This window comes from Tursiops truncatus, chromosome 8 (genome assembly GCF_011762595.2).
Source record: "Tursiops truncatus isolate mTurTru1 chromosome 8, mTurTru1.mat.Y, whole genome shotgun sequence".
NCBI lineage: Eukaryota > Metazoa > Chordata > Mammalia > Artiodactyla > Delphinidae > Tursiops > Tursiops truncatus.
The window spans coordinates 93,148,714-93,172,414 of NC_047041.1; the positions used below are offsets into that span (position 1 = coordinate 93,148,714).

The 23,701-nt window shown below is 52.3% G+C and overlaps 1 protein-coding gene across 8 annotated transcripts in view; it reads left to right on the plus strand.

Annotated features, from left to right (window-relative positions):
* The first annotated feature begins 645 nt into the window (after positions 1–645).
* TSPAN18 (tetraspanin 18) overlaps positions 646–23,701 on the plus strand; it is a 181,567-nt gene continuing 158,511 nt past the window's right edge. For all 8 annotated transcript variants that reach the window (XM_073808803.1, XM_073808804.1, XM_073808801.1 and 5 more), the window contains exon 1: positions 646–956. The gene's annotated coding sequence lies outside the window, so the exon portion shown is untranslated. The remainder of the gene's footprint in view (positions 957–23,701) is intronic.

The following is a 23,701-nucleotide window of genomic DNA, read 5'->3' on the forward strand; positions in this document are numbered from 1 at the left end:
ATGGAGACACAGGTCTGGCCTCTTGCAATCAAGTCGTTTGCATCTGGTCTGGGGTGGGCACCCCCGCGTCCCCAACCTCTTGCTGCAACCCCTCCAGTCTCCTCTATTAACGGCATCGGTCCAAAGCAGCCCAGTGAGGGTGAATCACCCTGGCTTTCAACAGGTCCTTCCAGGGCAGCGGGAAGATGAGGAGCGAGGTCCGGATGGGGGATCATCCCACCCCGCAGCCCTGCGGTCCGGCCACGGAGGTCGGGGGGCAGCGTGGAAGTTTCCCTGGAATAAATACTCCGGTCTAGCGCGCCCAGCTCCCCACTCCCCCTACGGATCTCCTGAATTCAGACGAAGCGAGGGCCTGTGAGCAGAGTGGGGAGGAGGGCAGGGGTGACAGAAGGGGAGAAGGGCAGAGGGTGGCCCCAGGGGCCCCCGGAGCGAGGCCTGGATGCTGGACCAAGCCCGGGAGGGGGCAAGTGGGGCAGCTCGCCGGAGGAGACGTGCCTTCACGTCGGCCGCCAAGGCAGCGGCGGCGGCGGCGGCGGCGGCGGCGGCGGCGGCGGCGGCGGCGGCGACTGGAGACTGAAGGGGAGGAGGTTTGGGGAGGGGAGGGAGCTCGGGGGAGAGGGAGGGAGGGACGGAGCGGTGGCGGGGAGGTGGGGCCGGCGGGCGGGCGGCTGCAGCTGCCGCCGGCGTCTCGGGGGCTCCAGGCTGCGGGGCGGACGCAGCGCCTAGTGATCCACCGCGGAGCCGCGCGAGGCCGCCCGAGCCCGAGCCCGAGCCCGAGCCCCGAGCGAGCGCCGCCGCCGCCTCTCGCCAGCCGGTCCCCGGACGCGCCGCCGCCGCCACAGCCGGGAAGGCAGCCGGTGCCTAGCAAGTTGCGAGTGCGCTTCTCCGCCCGGGGAAAGTTTCCCCCGCGGCCGCCGACTGGAGTTGGCGCGGGATCCGGCCACTGCCGCTGGAAGGTAGGGGTTCCGCACCTCAGTGCCCTCCGTGCGCCCGCCGCCGCGCCCCGGGGGCCTTGGGGGCCCAAGCGCGCTTCCCGCCTCCCCCCGGGCGACTGTTGGGCACGGTGGGGGTGGGGGTGGAATGGGGGGATCCCAGGATGTTCAAGTTCTACTTCGGCTAGGCTGGGGAAGGGGCGGGGGGAGACGTGCTCGTCCCCATCCCTGCCCCGAATCCGCCGAGGGCCAGAGGCTTCCCCCGGGACAGGTGCAGCGCTGCTTGGCGCTCTGGGCGGGTATTTGGGGGTGGGGGGGCAGCAGAATGGCGGGGGTGGCAGGTGTGGTTACAAGTCGGGGTCTTGGCGAGGGCTGCGTCCTGAGGGAGGCGGTGCGCGCCATGCCACTCTGTAGGAGGGCAGGTAGGGACTAAGGATTAGGAGCGAGGATCCGGGCCGTGAGGATTGCCGGGCCCAGCAGGGCCACTGAGGGCGGGTCGCCTTCGGAGTCCCTGGAAGCGGGGCGGGGCGGGGGCGCCACGCTTTCCTTCGGGGCCCCCTTTATTCCGTACTCGGTGTGTGCGGTTTGGGGAAGCAGAGACTCCGTTGGGTGCTCGTTGGATCCGAGGCTCGAGCACGTCCAGATTTAGGGGGCGCAGCGGGAGTCCTCTTGGAGGGTTGGAGGGCACGGGTGGGTTCGCGCCGGCTTTGAGTCCCGGCTGGATTGAGGTGAGTTCGCTCCCGCGAGGGGGCGCCCTTCCCTGGCCGTTTCACCCACAGGAAGGCGAGTTCTGGTTCCTGCGAGACAAATGCACCGAAATCCAGGACCGACAACCGCAGACCAACCCCCAACACACGAGGGGCCAGCCCTGAGGAGCACCCCACCGCAGCCGGAATGGGGCAGAGGGTCGGAGTGTGAGGCTGGGATGCCCCAGTTATAACTGCGCTGTGTACTGGAAAGCTTGGCTCTCAGGAGCTGGTTTTTCTTGGGGGAGCTGGCAGGATGTATGGGTGAATAAAAAATTCACCCGCAGAAAAACCAAAAGGAGGGGAACTTTACATTAACAGCGAATTGGTGTGGAGTAAGTGTATGGGAGCATTAACTTTCTGAGGTTTCTTTGGGGTCTGAAACCCAAACCGCTGAATGCACCCTTTTGGTAAAAGTTGTACCTTTGTTCCCTGGATCTGGCCAGATCCCTTTCTGGTGTGGGTGGGTTGAGGGTCTTGGGGTGAATCCCCTCTCTGGGCACAAATAAACTGGGAGGCACAGGGTGGGGTTGATGGGGGCCCTTAAAGGCTTTAGCAGTCCAGTTTCAAGTGGTAAATTTCATTTCCTCTTGGGGTCTGGAGTCTACAGGCCACATTCATGTGGTCATTTCACAATTATTGGTGGAAACCTGCCACGTGTCCCCTTGTGGGACCTCAGGGCCCCTGTGTGTTGAGTCTGTGGGTCTGTGCCAAGGCCTCAGGGAGCCAGACGGCTGCTGGCATCTATGAAGAGCATCATCTTTGTCGTGTGTGGGCTGTTCGACATTGGAGGGACCCTGAAGCACTGTGGCCTCATCTTTCTCTCTAATTCCCTCCCTCTTCCCTGCACCCCAAGTGAGTACAAATGAGCAAATCTAAGAACGTGCATGGTCTCATAGTGGCTGGCGGAAGTTTTCATCTTTCTCGTGGATGCCAGTGTGGGCTCATTGGGCAGCCCCCCTCCCCCCCGCTCATGTTCCCAGAGTCCCCTGCAAAGGTGATGGAAAAGGGTGGTCCCTGAAAGAGAGTTGAGGTTCTTGCTTTCAGTGTAGCAAATGTTTTTGTTGGATGCTCTCAAATTGCTCGAGGACAAAGTTGCTGTAAAGAAAGATCAGCATGGTTTTTATTTTGAATAGAAGAGGACAGAAGAGTAGGGAGGAGACAGAGGAAAGGGTGGAGAAGCCCGCTGTCTCTGGATTTGTCTTCAAGACATTCCATGGGGCCAGAAAACAAAAGGAGTTGTTTTGTTTTTTTGTTTTGTTTTGGTTTTAATGACTCTAGTTTTTCTGTGGAGGGAAGCCTGCCTGGAACAGCCCTGCCCTTGGAAACTGGGAGTGAGCAAGGGGCCCCCAGAGGGCTGGCGGCTCTGCGTTCTACCCCTGCTCCCTGCACCTCACTCACACCCAACCTGCCCCGAAGATGGGAGGGAACTGAGACCCCTGGGACTGCTGACGTCCCTGTTTGGATGTGGAGTATCATGTGTGGACTCAGACTGCTTCCAGGCAAACTCCAAGGTCTCTGATTCAGCAAAATTTCAGGTCTTGGGCACTGTGTCTCCTGGTCGTCTGGTCCCCAGATCCATTCAAATGGCAGACCCTTGGCGTATCTTTACCCAGCCTGAGGCTGAAATGGAGGTATATCAGTGAAAGTTCCAGGCCACTTTCTAGAAGCATCAGTTCATCTGGAGTTGGAGTTAGGACACCTTGGGCTAATCCAGGTAGTACCCTCTCCTCCTTTAGAAACTGCCTTGTCAGCCTGGAAACAGCTCCCTGAATTAGTGATGTTTTAATGGTCTGGGGCCGGGGTGGCGGTTGAGGAGGCGGGGGCTTGAAACTTAAAGTCAGGAGAGTCTAACATTTTAGGGCGCTAGGCAGCCCTGCTCTGCCTTCTGTCCAGTGGGGGGCACCGCTCCTGGCCGTCTTGCCCCGCTCCGCCCTGACAGGGCAAAGTGAACCAGGTGCCTGTCCTCCATCACACTGTGGTTTGGGGATGGAGAGGGTGATGTTGGTGATCAGCTCCTGCTGGGATCCCCATTTCTGTCTGCAAGCTTGCATGTTACCTTTCTCTGGAGGCCTGTGCAGTTTTTACTCCCTCCTCTTTCCTGCTACGAGCAAAGAGTGATGGCTGGACTGCCCCTCTTAGGGACCCCTCTTTCCAGAGGGCGGCTCTTCTGGTCTATTTCATCAGCCATTGAGAAGGAAAATCAGGAACATTTGTTCAAGCTCAGCTGGGACACAGCAAAGGGAGGGGGCCTTGGAAACCAGCACTTTAGTCCCCCAGAGCAGATGATCGCTTGATGGGGTATTTTTGCAATCTGATGCTGCTAAGTAACCCGCCAGCCTGGGCTCCTCCTGCCGCACGGGCTGCCACCTTGGACCCGCATCAGTGCTCTGACTGGGGGGTGGGGTTGTGTGCAGATAATGTAACACTCATTAAAAAGAGAGGGAGGGCTTCCCTGGTGGCGCAGTGGTTGAGAGTCCGCCTGCCGATGCAGGGGACACGGGTTCGTGCCCTGGTTCGGGAAGATCCCACATGCCGCGGAGCGGCTGGGCCCGTGAGCCATGGCCGCTGAGCCTGCGCGTCCGGAGCCTGTGCTCCGCAAGTGGAGAGGCCACAGCAGTGAGAGGCCCGCGTACCGCTAAAAAAAAAAAAAAAAAGAGAGGGAGAGGGAGATGGGTCCCAGTGTTTGCAGCTGGCAAAGCAGTTCTTTCATCTCAGCACCTGTTATCTTAAGGTCTAGCCCTTGCCCCTTGTTTGTACCCAAGACTGCTAGTTTAATTAGTAACTGAACAAATTGGAGCTGAGCAACAGCATGTTCACTAGTCCTATGCGTGTGTGTACATACTGATTGGCAACAGGACGGAGTGGAAAGGTCACTGGACCAGCTGGACCAGGAGTAAGGAGACTGGTGTTCTAGCCCCAATTCTGTTATACATGGAGCTGTGGGACCTCGAGTGACTCACCACCCCTGTCTGAGCCTCAGTTTCCCTATTTCTCTAGACGCAGCATTGTGAGGCGGTTAGGCTGCCTGGGTTTGAATGTCGGCTTTCTTCTACTTTATAGCTGTGTGACCTTAGGCCATTCAACCTCTGGTGCCTCAGTTTCCTCATCTGTGAAATGGGACTAATTATACTGTATCAGAGTGTTGTGAAATGTCAACGAGATAAAACATGTGAAACACTTAGCACAGGGCACAGCAGGTAGTAAATGCTCAACAAATACAATCATCACTGTCATTATTATTATTATTACTAATACTCTTATTGTGAGTGGGAGGGAGGGATCAACGTTGATCCTTTCCAGCTCTGATATTTTTGGGCACAGTGTGTGTGTGCATGTGTGTGTGTGTGTGTGTGTCTGCTTTTGAGGTGGAAGACAAGGGTGAATAAAACAAATTGCTTTTCTTTTTTCTTTTCTTCCTTTCCCTGCCTCACTGAGGGACTCCAGAGTTAAAATCTTGTGAGTATTCTCATGATAGCCCCATCCTTGTGGCAGGAAGCCCAATGTGATGTCACTGAACATATCCTGGTTACTGGCAGTTGAGGGATGATATTTCATCAGCCAGTGTATGCCCATCCTTTCCCTTCCATCCTTTGTTTCCCACCCTTAACTATAGTACAAAGACCATATGTACAGATAATGAGTTTAAGCTGATAACTCCGAGATACACCCAAATAAAAGGCCGTCCTCCTAGAAGACACTTTCGACTCTAAAATAATCTGGCTCCTCTGCTGCGTCGCACTGTGTCTGGCTGGCCCCGCTCCGCTCTCTGGGTTCTGCCCCTTGGTCTCTTGCAGGGATGCGAGCTGGGCCAGGTCTGCTGTCTGGGCTGCGTCAGCCATCCTGGCGGGGCAGCCTCTGGCTGCACCTCGTCCTCAGCTCCCTCCAGCAAAGGCTGTTCTCTGAGCCTGACGATCTTTCCTGCGGCAGACATTTGGGGAGTGCTCACCCTCGGCTGGGAGCTAGACAATGCTTCGTCTCACCTCCACCCTCAAAGTCGGTTCAGATATTGTCCCCATCTTACAGATTAGGACGTAGGGCTCAGAAAAATCAAGGGAGCAAGTGGTAGGACTGGAATTTGATCCTAGGTTGGTCCGATTCTCCCTTCTGTGCTCGAAACCACTCTGTGATGTTTCCTCTCCTATCGAACCCTCCTGTGAGCTCCAAAGCCCCAGAAAAGATTTCCCTGAGATGCGATCGGGCCCCCTCCTCCCTGCTTTTGCTCATTTTCCAGGCTCACAGTGCTTTCTGAGATTCTCTTTTCTCATCCTGCATTGACTCCTCAGCCATCCTGGGGACACTGAGGGGTAGGAGCTTTTGGGGACAAGGTTGCTTACAGGAAGGGGATGATCTTATTCAGCAACAAAAGGTTGTAATTGAAAGAGGATGTGTGTTGGAGTCACAGATGTGAACTTGCATCTTGTTTCTGGCTATGTGGCCTTGGTTTCCGTATTTGTGAAAAGCAGAATAACAGCAACAATAAGAGTGTTAAGCTACGTAATACCAGCAGCCACAGCAGATGACCCCAGACTCTCAGTGGCTTAACCTTGTGGCTTTAATTCTCACTTACGTTACTTGTCTAACATGGATCTCTGCTGTACACAGTTACTCAGGGACGCAGGCGGATGGTGACTCCACCATCTTCATAGCTGCACTTCCAGGACGATGTGGCATCCATGGTTACTGCAGAAGGCGAAGAGAGCAATGCAAAAGGAAAAGGCACACTAACGCTCCACTGTGTCCCCTGGAGGTGACACACATCACTTCAGCTCCAGTCCATTGGTCAGAACTGTCACCTGGCCCGATGCCAGCTGCAAGGGAGGCTGGGTATTTACTGAGCACTTGTCACCTGGCCTGAAACCCGCTGCAAGGGAGGCTGGGTGTTTACTGAGCACTAACTCCCTGCATTTATATTTCCTGGATAGAGTACTTCGAGGATTAATTGAGATGATGCATTTAAAGCTTCTAGTATAGACCTGGCACATAGTCCTTAAAACACGGATGCTTCCTTTCCTTAATGATCCCTGATGTGCATTGCTCTTTAGAGATTACAGACCATGTCCATGGAAATGATCTCTGGACAGATCATATATTGCCCATAATACACTGGAGGTGGGGATGGCTTGGAGGGGCCAAGGGGCTGGCCAGTGAGCACACAGCAAGGGCACTAAGCCAGACCCTTGACCTTCACCCCAGAGCTCCCATGGCCTCCATTGCCTTATTGAAGTTTACTGCTCTTAGAACTTCTTCCAGGACCCTCCAGCACCTACTTCTGCTCCTGTCTCCTCCTCCCATGCCCTAATGGGGAAGAGCTTCTGTATTCATCTTCTGTGTGTGCATGGGGCAGGGGGAGAAGGGCCAGGGGCAGAGAAGGCCGGGGGGGGAGGCTGCAGGAACTATCTGGAAGCTGACGGAGTAGTGTAGGGGCATGAGAAGCCTTAATTTTAAATATTCATCGTGAAAGCCACAGGAATTTCGGCTCCATGTACACTACTTTGGGAAGTCCTGTGCATTCAAGCTTTGGGGTGTCCCCCAAATGACAGAAGGCTACCTGTGCTTCCTGTCCCATCTATGCAGCCTCCTGCTGGCCCCTTTCACTCCTTGTGGGGTTGGGCAGGTAAAGAGAGGGGGCCTGATGAGGGTTTCTAGCCCTGTTTTTCTGAGAACAGCAAGGTGGTCAGACCTAGCTTCAAATCCTGACACCTCTACTTTAACCCTTGTTCATCTCTCTGAGCCTCAGTTTTTTCCTCTGCAAAATGGGAAGAATGTAGAAAGCTGATCAAGTGCCTGGCACCTAGTAGGTGTCAATAGGTTTACACATCGCTCCTCGCCCACTTGAGTAAGAAACGAGAGATGCCTTTGGCAAGGGGCCAGCACCCGAGGAGAGGCTCCAAGCGCCCCCCCCTCTTGCCCCTGTGCACACGCCTGTCACTCCCATCTCTTGGATGGAGAGGCTCTGGGCTCCCATCCTGGGTGGCCTGGGGCTGGGCTCTCTAGTTCATAATAGTTGAACTACTATGGCTTCCATTGGAAATGGGAGAAGAATTTGGAGCCCCGGTCCTTGGATTTAGGCCCGTCTTTTCACGGCTAATTACTGCTGTGGGCGCGGGGCTTGAGGGTGCTGCCTCTCCGGCTGGGACAGATTGCAGCACTCTTGCTAGCCAAGTGCGCCTCGGCCTCCTGGGGGGCAGCCCGCCACCACCTGGTGCCTGACATTTAGGGCTCTCTCCAGCAGGGCCAGCTCAGGGTACTCATCTTGTCTGAGTTTTTAGCCCCCAGGGGAATGAGGTGCTTCTCCAGCCAAAATACAAGCACGCCTCGAAAAATGGGGATTTACTGTCCCCTGCAAAAGACCTCACAGGGATAACTGGCGAGCTGGACACCAGGGTGGAGGGGTCTTTGAGAGAGTATGGCTCCCCAAGACGGGATTCGGACGTGGCCCGTGGCCCCCTGGCATAGTGAATGCTTGTTCCTGGGGGCACTGAGAGAGGGGCCTCCCACTGTAGCTGCACCAGGATGCTCCTGGCTTCCTTGAAAAGTGCTGGTGGGAGGCAGGCCGGTTAGGCAGTGAGTCAGGCACGTGGGGTCCCTGAAACACATCTCATTCACTCTGCCCCCAGACCTCAGCTTCTGCAGCCCCTCACCCCGAAACACCGGGGCAGAGCTGTGGACCAGCTCAAGAGCGCGGTGAGGTGATGCGTTGGTTTCCTAGGGCTGCAGTAACAAGTACCGTAAACTGAGGGCTTCTAACCACAGACATTCATCCTCGCACAGTTCTGGAGGCTAAAAGTCCAAAATCAGGTGTCAGCAGGGCTCTAGAGGAGGGTTCTACTTCCTTGCTTCTGGTGGCTATTGGCAGTCCTTGGTGTTCTTGACTTGTGGGCACATCACTCCAGCCTCTTCCTCTGTCATCACACGGTGTTCTCCCTGTAGCTGCACCAGGTCAGCTTTCCTCTTCTTATGAGGACACCAGTCACATTGGATTAGAGCCTAATGACCTCATCTGAACTTGATGACATCTGCAAAGACCCTGTTTTCAAATAAGGTCACATTCATACATACCAGGGGTTAGGATACGTGGGGCACACCATTCAATCCACAACAGGTGGGTACTGTTATCGCTCCATTTAACAGCCAAGAAAACCAACCCAAGAGGCTAAGTATTGTCATTTGCCCAAGGTCACACAACTCTACAACTAGTAAGTAACAAGAAAATTAATCTCTGTACATTTCAGTTTTCTTATCAATAAAGTGGGGATTTATACCCACCTCGTGGCCTAGTTCTAAGCATCAAAAGAGTAAATGTCTGCATCAGACACACTTTGTCCACTGCTAACATTTGTCAGATGCTGTTTTCCATATTTTTTCCCTCCCAGCAGGTCTGGAAGGGTGCTGGGTGTTAGTGTGGGCTTAAGAAACATGGGTGCATGTGAATTATAACCAATTGCAGATAGGATGTTTTTTAGAAGTAATAATATGAAAGGACTTCGTGAAAGGCACCATTTACGTTTTTCTCAACTCGTCTTTCTGGAGTTGCCTGCCATCTCCATCTCCTCTCGGGCTGAGAATATCTGGTCCAGATGAATTGTTCTCGCTCTTTATCCTGGGTTCACCTTTAGCACTGGAAGTCACTGTGATGTCGGCAAGTTGGGTTCCTCTTCCCTGGCAGGTCGTCTGGACTTCTCTGCAAGAGAAGGGGGCCTAGGAGGAAATAGCCAAGGCTTCCAGCTCTGGCGCCCATCTCACAGGGGCCCAGGAGGGTTTGGAGGCTCAGCTGTGGAGGCCGAGGGTTCAGATACACCGCCTCATCCCCATGCATTGAAAGCGTGAGAGGCAACACGCCATCGGGGTTAGGAGTTCTGAACATAAGGGCCCGGGTTCAAGTCCCCGTTCAGCCACAGTCCATGGCCTCTGTTTAGCCTTTGACAAGATACTTAACTTCTCTGTACCACCATTTTATTTATTTATTTTAAAAAGATATTTCTTTATTTATCTGGCTGTGCCGCATCTTTGTTGCAGCCTGCGGGATCTTCGTTGCGGCATGCAGGGTCTTTTTGTTGCAGCACAGGGGCTTAGTTGCCCTGCGGCATGCGGGATTTTAGTTCCCCGACCAGGGACTGAACCTGTGTCTGCTGCACTGGAAGGTGGATTCTTAACCACTGGACCAGCAGGGAAGTCCCTGTACCACCATTTCACTTCTTAAGGTTTTTTTTTTTAAATTGAGGTGTAATTGACATAAAACATTATGTTAGTTTCAGGTGTACAACATAATTATCCAATATTTGTATATTTTGCGAAATGATCACCCTCATAAGGTTTTATGAAGATAAAATAAGATCAAAATACATAAATGTATCTTTTAGGATTCAAGGTGGCACTTTAAAAGTATTCAGTGAATGTTGGAATGATTCTGATTATTTTATTTCTGATCTGTTTCCCTCAATGGAATGAGGGCAGAGACCTGTCTGTCTCAGTCTCCACGGAGCCTGCAGTGTGTAGCTCAGTGCCTGGGACTGAATAGATGTTCGTAGACGTTCATACACGCAGAATGAATGAGTGAGGGAATGAATGATGAATTCTTAGTCATAGCTTCTTAGGGATCGCATCCTTCCTTGCTATGCACCGTAACGCCCCTTAGGTGGGGGCACTGCGGACAGCATGGGGACAAATCCAGTGGGGAGCCAGGGGTGCCAGTGGGGAGTCATGAAAGGCACTTACATCTGGGGGCGGGGGCAGTGAAGGCCTCCCCGTGGAAGTAAGCACAAGTTAAAGCTTGGAGGATGAGGGGGAGATGGGGAAGGGCGGCCTGGAAAGTCGTGGTCACCAGGAAACAGGCTGTGAGATGGCTCCATGGGGAAAGCCACGTTTGCAGTGTCAGGTGTCCCTGCGACTTATGGGGGAACAGACAGCCTCGACCAGCAGAGATGCCCGCCCACACCCTGACACATGGAAGGCCAGTCCTCCTCCGGTATTACTACCTAACAGGTGTACCTCACTCGAGGCGGCCGGATCTGTGAAAATGCCAGCTGGATCAGAGGATCCTCATCCAATTTACAGACAGATTAACGCTCAGATTCCCATTCCTCCCTACTGCCTTAAAAATAAAATTCAGTTTACTGAAGTTCGACTTACACACTTTGTTAGGGAAAACATCTGTTGTGTACTGTGATCGTGCTAGCCGCCTCGCGCCCTCTCGGAGGCGCTTCAATAGATTCTCACCTGTGTTCAGAAGGCTTTCTTGCAGCCTCTGCCCCTCCCCCACCCAGGCCTGCCTCCCTCTGCTCCAGCCCACCAGCCACCTTGCCCCAACCCAAACAGGTCTGCTCTGCATGCTCTTCCCTCATCCCTGCAATGCTTTCCCTCCCTCTTTAACTACCCAACTCCTCTTCATCCTTTGGATCCCATCACCTCCTCCAAGAAGCCCTCCTGGACTCCCAAGTGGGCCAAATTTCCCACCTATTGGCTCTGATTGCTCCACCATCCCCTCCCTAACAGGAGTTAGTCACGATTGAGCAATTGTTGACTTGTCTGTGTGATTATTCAACTTCCATCTCCGCTGCTCTAGCGTAACCGCTGGAGGGTAGGGACCCTGTCTGTCTTTGCTCATCCATCCCAGGCACCTGGCAGGTGCTCACAAAATGCCTCCCCCCATTTTTCCCTTTGTAGACCAGTCTTTTTCAGGCTGTCTTGGGTAATGAGCGCAGCTGACATATTGATCACTTTCAGTGTGCCAGGCACTTAACGAGTCTAATCTCATCCAATAGAATGGTTTAGGGTCCCAGCTCTACCACGCAGCAGCTCCGTAGCCTTGGGCAAGTTACTCAACCTCTCTGTTCATCATTTTCTTGTCCATAAAATGGGACTAAAAATAATACCTAATTTATTGGGTTGTTGTGAGGACTAAATAAGTTAATTCTTATCAATTTTATTTTCTCACAGTTTTGGAGGCTAGAAGCTCATGATCAAGGTGTTGGCAGACTTGGTTTCTTCTGAGGTCTCTTCCTGGCTTGCAGAAGGCTGCCTTCTCACTGTTCTCACAGGGTCTTTCCTCTGTGCACGTGAACCTCTGGTGTCCCCTGGGGGTCCAAATCTCTTCTTATAAGGGCATTAGTCAGATTGCCCTAAAAGCCTCATTTTAATTTAATCATCTCTTTAAAGACTCAGGAGGTCTGAACCCCAAGCCTGCTCTCCAGCATTACATGGTCTGTTCCCTGGCTCTGCTCCTCTGTGGGACACCAGGGTCTTCCCTGTTGGAGCCAGTCCATGTCTTAACAGCCAGAGTGGGAGAAAATCAGAATCTGGGGTCTCGGAGGCCTCTCACCTGGCCCTTTGCTCCCCTCCAGTCCTTAATCCCCTGTTCAATGGCAGCTGTCAAACCCCTAAGGGGACTGGGACCTATTGTCCTGCATGTGGGCTGAGAGGGAGGCCGGGGGTACGAGGAGGTGAGAAGGAAGTGGGAGGGTTCTAGGAAGTGAGGAGGATTATCGATTCTGGGATTTTCTCCCTCTCCGTAGTTCATTTATTTGATTTTCCAGGAGTTACCACAAGCTCTTTGAAATGAATCACTTTTTACTGGTGAAAGACCTAAGGAAAAAATAATCAGAGTAAACATAGTAAGAGAATACGGAAATAGATCAAAAGCGTATTCAATGGAAACTGAGTCTTAAACCAGTCTCCTCACTGGGAGACCACCAGTGTGGGCAGCCCCGTCTCTGCTGGGTTGTTCTCCCAGTAAATGAGCACAGCTGTGTACATGGTGCCTGCCATTCCTATATCCCCTGCGGTGTTCCATCCCTTCAACTCTGCATCTTTTCAATTGTTCCGTCTTAGCACATACACCTCTGCCTTGGTTTAGTTGGGGGTCTCCAAAAACAGACCCTGAGCATGGATCTGGGTACGCAGAGTTTATATATGATGAGGTTGGTTCCAGAGAGGTGAGTGAGCAGGGAGGGGAGGGGAGCCAACGAAAGATGCCCTAATGAGCAGCATCCCGCTGTGGGCACCTGGGCCCTGTCCCACTGGGGACCCTCCCAGGGACTGTGTGAAGCACACCTCAGAATCGACCCCGCGAGTGGTCACCGACTTCCGTCTCTCATTGGTTGAGGGTTGCTCCTGGGGACATCAACTTCTGGAAGCTTCCAGGCTGCCTTCAAGCCAAGAGACTGAAGGAGGTGCTTGTGTAGGGGCTACCAGAGTGAGCGGAACTGTCCCCTGAAGCTGTAGGGGGTCTCCAGGGTGGACCACGGTGTAGGGGAGAGGCACAGCTCACGTGTCATTTACTTACCACGTCCTCTTGTGATGGATGACTAGTATATCCCTGCGTGGACAGCCATGATGTTTTTGCCTGATTCCCTACGGGCGAACTGAATTGCTTTTCTGGAACACACCTCTTTCTTGCCGCTCCACCCAGCAGACAATCTGTGGAGACCACCTACTGTGGAGTGGCCAGCTGGGTCAATGGCCATCTTCTCTCTCCCATAGTTGCTTGGTCCTCTCTGGCCTCTTCCTGCCCCCTGCCCATCCCCACTTGGTCCCCACAGATGTCGTTTTGACCCTTTCATCTCATGGGGTCCAGGAGCCTGGGCTAGGTGGGGTCTCTGAAAGACCCTGGGGGCCTTTGGAGAACACTTGTGAGAGGGAGGCCAGCAAGTCACTACAGAGGGTGGTTTCCACCTTCCTACAGGGCTGGATGGGGACGTCCCGTTGGCAGATCAAAAGGCTTTTTGTTGTTGTTTTATTTTCCTTTCTAGCGGCTTCTTGCTGGGGAAGCAGGCTGTGGAGCCAAGGCAAACAGAGCGACCTCTGAGGGCACTGCCTGCAGGTTCTGCGAGGCTGAGGAGATGAAGTTTTGGCGCTGCAGAGGGGATAGCGCTGGGGCCACAGGTGGCGGCTGTCCCCGGGGACCCTTCCCTCCTCTGAGCCCAGAGACCAAATGGGGACAACGGGGGCCGAGCTCAGAGCCTGATGGGCTCAAGGAGGCCTGGGATTTGGGGGAGCAGGGAGGGGTCACCAAGAGGGCAGGACCACAGACTAGACTCAACCCCTGAGTTGCCGTCCTTAGCGTCCCCAGCTGAAGAGATGGGGAGAGCCCTGGACTGGGAGTCCAGAGAGTCAGAAACTGGAGCCGAACCCCGTTTGGGCTCCAACTAGTGCTCGTGTCCGCAGAGGACCGCTGACATCGCGCCCACACGCTGGGAGTGGGGCTACTTGTCCCATGACTCTAGAACCTCCCTTTAGAGTCTGCAGTGGGGACTGCAACTGGAAAGCCTCGAACCCTCTGGAGACAAGCGCTCAGGAAGCCGAGGCGTGGTTGTTCATGGAAGCGGGGGAATTAAGTAAATTAAAAGTGTGAGAGGAAAATCCATCAGCATTATTCTCAATAGCTGGGATGATATGCATAACATTTCCTCCCTTTCACTTGATCATTTTCTCTTCCCAAAAGAGTTTGAAGAAAGAAAATGTTTGATGATTCACCGCACACTAAGCTCAAATAAATATGCTCTTAAAAAAGTGGTTGCTATGTAATTGAATTGATATAATGGGCAAATTTTGTTTCTAAGTAGCCCTACCGCTCACAAAGATCTATTCAATCCTGCTGGAGAGGTACGTGTGTGTGTTTGTGTGCATAGAGAAAAAGATCTCACCGATAAGGAATCTTTTTGGCCAAACAATGATAATGATGATATATTTAAATAAAGTTGTGTGCATGTCTGCTGGGGAGGAATGTACGGATTAAAGTTAAATGTTCTTCGAGAAGGAGTTCCGAAGGCAGCTGTAGAGTCCAGGTGGCATTCGAGTAGGGCCGTAAGCAAGTGGGAATTCCCACTTCTGAATCCAACGGTTCAAATCCTGGCTCTGCCCCTCACAAGCTGCATGACCTTGGCAAGTTTTTTATCCTAATCGAACCTCAGTTTCCTCATCTGGAAGAAAAAGGGACAGCACAAGCGGGACCCACTGGGTCCAGGGCTTGGAGTGACCTGCCACGTCGGCTCTCTTTCATTCCCTTCCCTCTCCAGAAGCACAGCAGAATTGTTCCATGTACCCAGCAGACCCATATATATGATCTCATTTGATGCCCCACAGTCTGATTGTGATGAGATTTTTAATCCCTGTTTTATGGAAGGGAGACCTGAGGTGCTGAGATTATGGAATTCCATAGATCACCCAGTTGGTTGGAGGGATGTGGGAAACTGGGAGGGTTTTTCTGAAACGTTGCAAGGCCCCACCTTTTCCACTGTAAGGGGATCTTTGCCTGGGAGGCCTGTTGAATGCAGAAAAGGAGCTTCTGGTGTTGCTTGGTGTAGGCGTTCGTTCATTCTTTCTTTCTTCCATCGTGTGTCCGGACAGCCCTCAGCATCAACAGATTTTGCATTGGTGGATTCAACCAACTGCGGATTGAAAATATTCAAAAATAAAAATTTCAGAGAGTTCCAAAAAAGCAAAACTTGAATTTGCCACACTCCAGCAACTATTTACATAGCATTTACATTGTAGTAGGTATTATAAGTAATCTAGAGACGCCAAGGGTACAGGAGGATGGGTGTAAGTTATGTGCAAACACTACACCATTTTTTTAAAATAAATTTATTTATTTTTTGTTTAGTTTTGGCTGCGTTGGGTCTTCACTGCGGCGCGCGGGCTTTCTCTAGTTGCGGTAAGCAGGGGCTACTCTTCGTTGCGGTGCGTGGGCTTCTCATTGCGGTGGCTTCTCTTGTTGCAGAGCACGGGCTCTAGGCACGCAGGCTCAGTAGTTGTGGCGCACGGGCTTAGTTGCTCCGTGGCATGTGAGATCTTCCAAGACCAGGGCTCGAACCCGTGTCCCCTGCATTGGCAGGCGGATGCTTAACCAATGCGCCACCGGGGAAGCCCCGGGGAAGCCCCTACTGTAGCATTTTATATGAGGGACTTGAGCATCAGTGGATTTTGCTATCCATGGAGGCCCTGTAACTAGTCTCGAGGGACGACTGTACTAGACTTTTACTGAAGACTTGAGGTGGAGGATGGTACATCCAGAGGGTGTGTAACCACCCAGTCCAGTACTGCACAGCAGTCTTTTCTGGTCTTGAAGCCCCTGAGCCATACCCACCAGGAGGAGTTCTCTCCTGGGTCCCTGACTCAGGCTGGGCCCTCTCGCTTACTCTTCTCACCTCCCAAGCTTCTCCCAAGTCTCAGGCCCCCTCGGCCCCTCCCTCTGAGGACGCAGAGCTTCTGCTCTCTTGGTCTCACCTGGAGGATCCCCTGCCCCTTATGTGGGTGACTCAGGCTTGGTACTGCTGCCACACAGAGACTGATGGGGACACAGCCTCTCCAGTACCCACCTTGCCCTCCTTCCCTGCCATACAAAGTTGCCCTTTGCCAGAGATGCTTTCTTGCCGGGTCCTGGCGGGGCTCCCGGCCCTCACACTCCTGATGCCGCCTGATTCTCTGAGACTGTCTTTGTCTCGGTACCTAGAGGTTCTTGAGAGAACCTTGTCCTTAAGAGCCCCGCCATGGGGAGTGGCGGGCCATCTTCCTAGCTCACATCTGTAGTCTTGTCTTTCCTGCCAGTTAACAGGAGGCTGTGAACAGAAGCAGCACTTTTTCCCCCCAACAAGGAATTCAGGAGTTGGTGTCGCACGTGCGCGTACACATGTGTGCACTTGGATGGGTTTTGCTGGCCCTGAACCTGGGCCTTGAGGTGTCACCCAGAGCCTTGTTGGAAATAAGTGTGTTGTTGAAGGCAGCAGATGACTGTATCTTTGGAAGGAGGAGGGACGGGATTAGGGCAAAGTGCATTCTGGTCAGTTCAGTAGGTAATGGGAAGAGAGCCTCGTGGGGCAGTGGTTAGAGCCCGGGCCTGGGGTCAGGCCATCATGGGTGGATTCTGGCCCTGCCACTTTCTGGCGTGTGTGACCTCGGGCTGGTAAAGCCTTGATACTTCTTTCCGTTCCACGTGAAACTAGGTAACAGCAGTGCAGGTTGGTGGGAGGCTGAGTAACCGAGTCGGACCCCCGCCATGAACACGAGTCCCCAGAAGTTTGGAGAGAAGTGTGTGCAGGAATAGGAACTCCTCACATTTCGAGCTGCCTGGGTCCTTTTTCCCGTCGCGTTAGTCCTGCGCCCTCTGGGAGTCGCCAGAAATCTCCCAAACGCTGCAGCTGTTTCTGGTCTTGCCTTCACTTGCTGATGTGGATGTGGACATGGACGTGGATGCGGACGGGCAGGCTGGGTGCCTTCCTCTGCCGCCCCCGGAAGCCCCAAATCCCCATAGAAGGCAAAGACTTGGAGGTGCAGATACAGCTGTTCCCGAGGGAGGAGATGCCGTCGTAACACAATCCGATGAACTCAGTTTTGGGCACCTTTGGCTAAAAATGACCTTGAAAGGCAGATTTGCAGATGTCAGGGAACTTTTAGTATTTTTGAGCTTAGGAAAAAAATTCTAGTGTGAGTGAGGAGAGAAGGGCAAGGAGGAGCCCTGTGGCCTGGTTGAGGGAAGAAAATGACATTGCTTGGTTTTCATTTGCCTCAAAACACACTGTGAGTTTTTCTGCAAATGTTAATAAAGACAGAAAGTGGTGGGACCACAGAGGCCCCCCTTGGGCTGCTGCTGGAAGCACCTCCACGTTGGAGCCCCTCCCTGGGTTTGTGTGGATAATCGCTTTGGAAAAGGGCAATTTTTAGTGGTGTCGGATCACCGATCTCAGCCTCATTAAGGAAAATCTCTTTCTTAGAGCCCAGGGATCAGCGCGAGAATGACTCCTCACCAGCTCTTGGCCGCAGCCTTGTCTCTGAGCTGAGATCCCAGCCTGCAGCCAGCCTGGGTGCTGTCTCCACTGTTTACTGCTTAGCAGGGAGAAGTGAACCAGATGTGATTGGTTCGAGATGAATGAGGTTCCCATCGTGTTTCTGGCTTTTCTAGTAGTTCCTAACTGGTTGTGAGAGGCCCCCTGGAGTGGAGTGAAAGAGCCCTGAATTAGAAATGGGGAGATGGTTCAAGTTCCCCTGGGGCAAGGCACTAGCCCTCTCTGGGCTTGTTTGCCACCCATACAACCTGTAGACAAAACCCCAAACCAACAAAAACACCCCAGGGCAGACATACATTATCGTCAAGGCAAGCGTCGTAGGGTTGGCGTGGGAATCGGGGTCAAATAAGCTAAAGAATGGGGCCAGGCTTGGGTCTGGTTCTTTCTCTGTTTCTTACCCATCCTGGGAATAAGAAGGCTGAGCCACTTGAGAAAATGGCAAGGGTTTCCGGGGTCCAACACTGAATAGCAGGTGTGGCAAATGCATGTCATCTCAAATGCCAACGCTGATCGATTGGTAGGGCCTGCTGAAGGGTAGATGAGGCTGGGTTATTCGGGCTCAGCAGGAAGGAGTGCCAAGATCAATTATTGATGTCTGTTACAGTTGCAGGAGGGTGGAGTGCTAGCCCACAGGGTAGATTTGGGGAACCCTGGTGTGCTAGGTAGAGCCTAGCCACTGGGAACCTGGGTGCTCTGCAGTCACTGGCTTTGTGCTCTATGACCTCAGGCAGTGGTTCTTAATTGGGCTACATTTCAAAATAATCATGCTTGCCTGCCCACATCCTCAGGAAGTCTGGTTGGTACTAGTGCAGTGCCGGGCATGTGTATTTTGAAGAGACTGCTCAAGTGATTTCAATGTAATTTCATCCTCGTAGAGCAGGGGCCCCCAACCCCCGGGCCGTGGACCAGTACCGGCCCGTAGCCTGTTAGGAATCGGGCCGCACAGCAGGAGGTGAGCGACGGGCGAGCGAGCGAAGCCGCGCCTGCCGCTGCCCACCGCTCCCCGTCGCTCGCATTACTGCCTGAACCATCCCCCCCACACTATCTGTGGAAAAAATTGTCTTCCACGAAACCGGTCCCTGGTGCCAAAAAGGTTGGGGACCGCTGTCATAGAGAAGCACTCACGGAAGGACAGCCATTGATAGCTTACTGAGGCCTCATTCACTCAGCGGTTTGGTGGAGGGGATTGTGAGAATTTTCCCCACGTATCATATGAATTTGTGAGGCACCAAGCAAGATGGTCTGGCCAGTGGCTAAAATGAATGAGGCACACAGGCCAAAGGTGCAACGTGGTGGCCTGCAGGCCAGATCCAAGCTACAGGTGTATTTTGTTTAATGTGCGCAATGTTGCAAACGTGAAACTGACCGAACATTAAAATGTTGGGAAATGTAACTAAAACATACACACACCGTATGACCCGACAATTGCACTCTTTGCAACAGAAGAGCGTACACGTGCTCCCCAAGAGGCATGTGGAAGAATGTCCGTAGCTTCATTCTCTATGAGAGGCCTGGAAACCACCCAAATGTCTATACATGGTAGAATGGATGCGGGAGTACTACACAGCAGAGAATGAATGAACTCCAGCTGCTGATGGCGATCTGGGGGGCATCTCAGAATCCTGATGTTCAGCAGAAGACAGCAGAGGTGAAGGCGAATGATTCTATTTATACAGAATTCTATCTACACGGAATGATTCTATTTATATAAAGTTCAGAGTCGGCGAAGTGAAGCTATGGTGTTAAACGTCACGATAGTGATTCCGTTTGGGCAGAGGTTGGGGAGGGCCCGGAAGGAAGCATGAGGGGCTTCTGGGTGCTGGTCTCTTTCTTTTCTTATTCTGCTTGGTGGTTTCACAGGTGTGTCCAGTTTGTGACTATTCATGGAGCTGTACATTTCAGACCTATGTACTTTTGTGTATATATATTTCAAAATTTTAAATTCTGTTAACGAAACAGAGGATTCTAACCAGTTGAAAAAGAGATGTAGCATAAAACTCTAGATTTCTTCCTTCCTTGACAAATAGGCCCCTACGTGGCAACAGCAGGCAGGGGGTGAGCAGGGGCTGCCCCCTTGGGAGGGTGCGCACCTCTCTCCCCTTCTGTTTCAGGTTGTTTGTTGGGATTTGCCTTTGAAACTCGTAACGAAACGCTGCCCTCTGGGACTCCCAACCTCCGTCAGAGAGAAGGGCTTTGCGGGTGAGTGATGGATGAGGTAGAAGGAGCAAGGTCTCCTTGTCAGGCTGGGTTCAGTCCGGACTGTGCGCACCCTTGCAGTTTTGGAGACCTTGGGCGAGTCTCTCTGAGCCTCGGTTTACTCATTTGTAAAGCGAGGAGAGTAACAGCACGTCATAGGGTTGTTTGGGGGTTGGGACTAGTTTACGAGGAGAAAACGCACGGCGTGCCTGGTGGCCGTGGCTGCTTTGGCAGAGCTACATTTCCCTCCTCCCCACAGCAGGCCTGGTGCTGTCCCCTCAGGCCCACTGGGAGCAGAGACTCGGCGGTTACTGAGACGTGGCCGCCTGGACCCAGGTTCCCTTTGCTGAGGTTGAGGTGGGAGATGGGAGACCTGTTCTCTGGGGCCCTGGCAGTGCCCTCCTCTCTGGCCCAGTCCTGTGCATCGGGCCCCAGCTTGCATGGAAGGGCAGGGCCTTCCTCTGGCTGGTCAGGGCCAGGCGTCCAGGTGAGGCGATGAGCACAGTTCCTTAGTAGCTAATAGTGACCATCATGGCGCCAGGCACTCCTGCGCAGACGGGCATCTGCTTTGCCCCGTGGGGCAGCTAGGAACATTCCATCTTCACTCCCTGCTTGCTCCTCGGTGCCTTGCTTCTCCATCCTGCTTGCAGCAGCCAGAGTGGCCCTGCCTCAAGGGGACAGTTCTCAGGAACATCTGGCGCCTCCAGGTGACACTTGCTGGTTGCATCTCCGCTGCGCACCAGGCTTCCTGATTCCGGGAATCACCCGGGCAGGGAGGTGTAGGGACCACGTGACTTACCCTCTCCAAGCTTCAGTGGCCTGATCTGGAAAGTGGGCATTGATCACACCTGCTCATCATGGCCGCTCAAGAATCCTAACTATGACTGTGAACATTGCTGTCGCCGTTATTATTGGTTGTGAGAAAGCGTCACGTGGACCACTGAGGGTCTATTGTGGTGTAAAGGATGTGGTTTGAAATGGCCTCTTTGTCTCAGAACAATCTGTTTTGATTTATTTGACTGTGGGAATTTGAAAACGGCCCAAATGTTTTTCCTCCTCTTGTTCTCTCTCCAGCACTCGGATTTCCTCTCACTCATTCACTCACTCCGCGCTCACAGCCCTCTTGCTTACACCTGTTCACACTGATCCACTCGCAGCCCAAGGGCAGGTGGCACGTCAGATGCCCCACAGCTTTTTCCCTCTCCCTCAGAGGCTCATGCTCTCACAACTACTTACACTCAGAGTTATGAATAGTCATTTTCACACTCAAACTCCCCTCCCGTCTCTTGCTCCCCCCGCCGGCCCCTCCAAGTGCCAGCAGAGCCATGAGGTCAGGAGATCTGGTTCTCACTCTGTCTCTTTTATCAAAAGCCTCTATGGCTGTGTGACATGGGCCAAATCACTCAACCTCTCTGGGCCTTGGTTCCTCCCTCACAACAGAGGCAGAGCTGCCAGTTTTACTTTTAAAGAGATCATCACTTTCTTCTGCAGTATCTCAGATGGTCTGAGACGAGGTTCTTCCCACATCTTGATTTCCCCGACTCCGCAAATGAGTGGATCCGATCTCATCAGGCGGACCGTGTGCCAACCTGAAATTACTCTTTAGCCTTTTCCTGATACTGAAGATACATCATTTTATTTGGAGCTAGAAATTAACATGGGGTCAGGAGAAACTAGAAAGTTCAAGAGGATCATTCGTTCTTGACTTTGGAGAGACACAATGTGATAGCATCTCACTGGGTCCCATTCCTCTTCCTCTCAGTGTCCCCAGTAGAGGTGCCCAGGGAAACAGGGGTGGTGGTCAGTTTGCTGCTGCTGATGGAGGAGGGGCTGTGGACACTAGGACCTTATGTTTCCTGCGCCAAGCCCATCAGAAGGACCCCCTTTATTTTGTGTGCCTGTCCCCGCCCCAGGTTCTGGCCCTAAGAGAGCTAGAATTTATTGAGAATACATGACATATACTGTCCTGCTGAATCCTTGCGACAGCCCTGCAGGTTATGTATGAAAATCATTCCTGTTTTAAGGATGATGAGACAGGAGCCTGGGAGGCTGAGTGTCACACAGTCGATCAGTGGCACAGCTGGGTCTGTAACTGGGCAGTGACCTGCCCTTGCACTAAGCTTTGACCATCAAAGCATGCTGTCCTACGTGGCCCAGTTGTGCCAAGGTGGAGTGGAAGGACATAGGATTTCAAGACGGGAGTCTGAGTTTTAATCCTGTTCTACTTACAAACTCATTACGAACCTTGGGTAAGTCCCTTACCCTCTCTGGGCCTCAGTCACTCATTGTAAAATGAAGGAGAGGACCAGCTGATCCCCAAGTCCCCTTCCGGCGTGATATCTTGTGGCTGTCTGGGGCAGTTTACGCAGTGATTTCAGGCAGTGATTAAGAGACAGGGTACTGGGATCAATCTGAAATGGACAATCTGATCACGTGGATAATCTGTTTAATGTAGATGCTGAGCGGCTCTTCTGCCTTTGCAATGGCAGGAGGCAAAGGTAATTATTTAGGATTTAGGTAATTATTTCCACTATTCACCCTCACCTTTCCTGGGACAGTGTGTAAGATGGTCACCTCCTCTTTAAAAAATAAATTCCAAATGTTAATAACTCTGATCTGTGTGACTAACCTAAAGATGCTTAAAAAGGAAATTCATTGACCAGTACTGTCAAGGGTCCCGATACGAGGTGATCGTTTCCCTATTCATTGCAGAGATTAACACCCTGAATTTTTTTTAACCCTGAGGTTTCTTTTTCAATACAACAGCTTTATTGATATATATTTTAAATACCATACAGTTCACCCACTTTAAGTATAACATTCAGTGGCTTTTAGGATACTTGCATAGTTGTGGAACCATCACCACCACAGATTTTAGAACGTTTTCATCACCCTGAAAAGTCACCCTCTCTCTGGTAGCAGTTACTCCCCATTTGCCCCATTCTACCACCTGCCCCGGCCCCTGGCGACACTAATCTACTTTCTATCTCTATGGATTTGCCTATGCTGGACATTTTTAATAAATGGAATCATAAAAGAAAAGAGACAGGGTGCTGGGGTTAAATCTGGGCTGAAGAGCTGTGCGTCCATGGGTAGGTTACTCAACTTCTCTGACGGGCAGGTTCTCCGTCTGCAAAATGGATCAAGGCCTGTTGCATAAAGTGGCCACGAGCGCTGAGAGGGATAAAGTATATGGGACAGTGTAAGTGTTCGCCTGTGTGCCAGCTCTTACTGTGGTTTTATGATCTGTCTTGGTAGACTCTTTTGCTAGGGATGTGGGCTTGCTACCTGACATAGACAGCCCATCCCAGAGTCAGAGGCGTTCCATCCCCAAGTGATATTATGCATGGACCACCATGATGCCTTTGAGTAAAAACCATTTGCCTATCAGAATGCCTGGGAGTTTCCTAACCAAGGTACATTCAAGATGCTAAAGTGAAAAGAAGCTGTGATGACTTAGCCCAGTGACATTCAACTTACTTGTAGTCACAGACCTCAAAGAAAGTTCACCGTGGAGCCTCGGAGCCTCCAGAATAACTCGAAAGGGAGCTGCCCTGTTGAAGCAGGCATAGGGGGCTGGTCCCCCCTCCGCCCCTCCGCCTCCATTTGGGTGTCTCCTGAGGAGCACCTGGGAAACCCATTCTGAGAATCACAGGCCATTAGGTGATAGAGAATGAAAGTGAGACCCCGAAAGGGGCAGTAACTCACCCAGGAATCAGAAGCAGGCACGTCTGCTAGAATCATTTTCATTAGCAGTGTCCTTTCCGTTTTTATAAGAGGGCTGTCCTGTGTTTCTTTTGGCCACTGGTCCTAATTAATCACCTAGAGATGCGTCTTGCAACATGGACGCTCACTTCGTGGCTGACGGCTATTCTGTCTCCTACCTTCCTCACAGTCATAGGTAGAGGCTGGATGGATATTGATTGTTAAATCAAGGAAAATGAAGCTTTCTATTTGGAATCTTTTGAAACAGTGTTTACCCAAACAATCGTGCCTGCCTCTGCAAGCGGATATGACCCCCAAATAAAAATAAATACATTGCGAC